Below are 1,318 nucleotides of genomic sequence, written 5' to 3'. Positions count from 1 at the left end.
CACTGTGAAACCAGGGCTCCTGTTTGTTTTATAGGCCTGTCTAATCTTTGTTTAAATAGTGAGCTTTGGGAGTATTTCAGTTCCGAGTTAGCAGAGTGTCTGGGGGCCATAGTCTCAGGAGTTCCTCCAGTCTTTGTCAGACCAGTAAGTCTGGTTTTTTTTATGAATTTGAATTCTCTTCTACATTTTTCTCCTCTTCTGTCTGGGACGTCTCTGTTGTGATCCCTGTCAGAGCAGTTGGTGGTGGTAGCAGGCACCATCTAGTTCTTATGGGTTTGGGCTACTGAAGACTGGTTCATGTGGTCCTTTAGTCCTTGGGTTAATATTTTCCTTGTGTCTTTGGTTTTCTTCATTTTGCTTTGCTCCAAACGGGGCGGGACCAATAGATGCATCTTAGATGGTTGCTTGCAAGCTTTTAAGACCCCAGACACTACTCACCAAAGAGGGATGTATAACATTTTCTTTATGAACTATGGTATGCCAATTGACCTATGTGTCCTCTGAGACTATGGTCCCCAGCCTCAAGGCCCAGCAACTTGGTCCCTCAAGGTGTTTGGATGTGTTTAGGAAACTTCCAGGCCTTAGCTTTGGTCAGATTGTGCTAAATTCCCCTATACTGTGTGTTGTCTTTGCCTTCACCAAAACTGACACTTGTCTACTATCTAGTAGTGGTTTTCTCTCTCTCCCTCACCACCCTTGTAACCATCAAATAATGTTTTTTTCCTGTGTGTGAACAATTATATGACCTACTATGCCAGGAATGAAAAATTGATGATTGCCATTGCATTCATCGTCAAAAAGAACATTTCAAGATCTATCCTGAAGTACAGTGCCGACAGTGATAGGATAATATCCACACACCTACAAAGAAGACCAGTTAATACGACTGTTTTTCAAATTTACGTGCCAACCACTAATGGGAAATTGAAGATTTTTAGCAACTTCTGCGGTCGGAAATTGTTCAAACATGCAATCAAGATGTGTTGATAAGTACTGGTGATTGGAATGCAAAAGTGGAAACAAAGAAGAAGGAACAGTAGTTGGAAAATATGGCCTTGGTGATAGAAAGGATGCCGGAGATAACGTGATAGAATTTTGCAAGACCAATGACTTCTTCATTGCAAATACCTTTTTTCAGCAACATAAACGGTGACTATACACATGGATCTCACCAGATGGAATACACAGGAATCAAATTGACTACATCTGTGGAAAGAGAGGATGGAAAAACTCAATATCATCAGTCAGAACAAGGCCAGGGGTCGACTGTGGAACAGACCACCAATCACTCATATGCAAGTTCAAGTTGAAGCTAAAG

This window comes from Trichechus manatus, unplaced genomic scaffold, assembly GCF_000243295.1.
Source record: "Trichechus manatus latirostris isolate Lorelei unplaced genomic scaffold, TriManLat1.0 scaffold00113, whole genome shotgun sequence".
NCBI classification, from domain to species: domain Eukaryota; kingdom Metazoa; phylum Chordata; class Mammalia; order Sirenia; family Trichechidae; genus Trichechus; species Trichechus manatus.
This window is presented reverse-complemented; position numbering follows the sequence as displayed.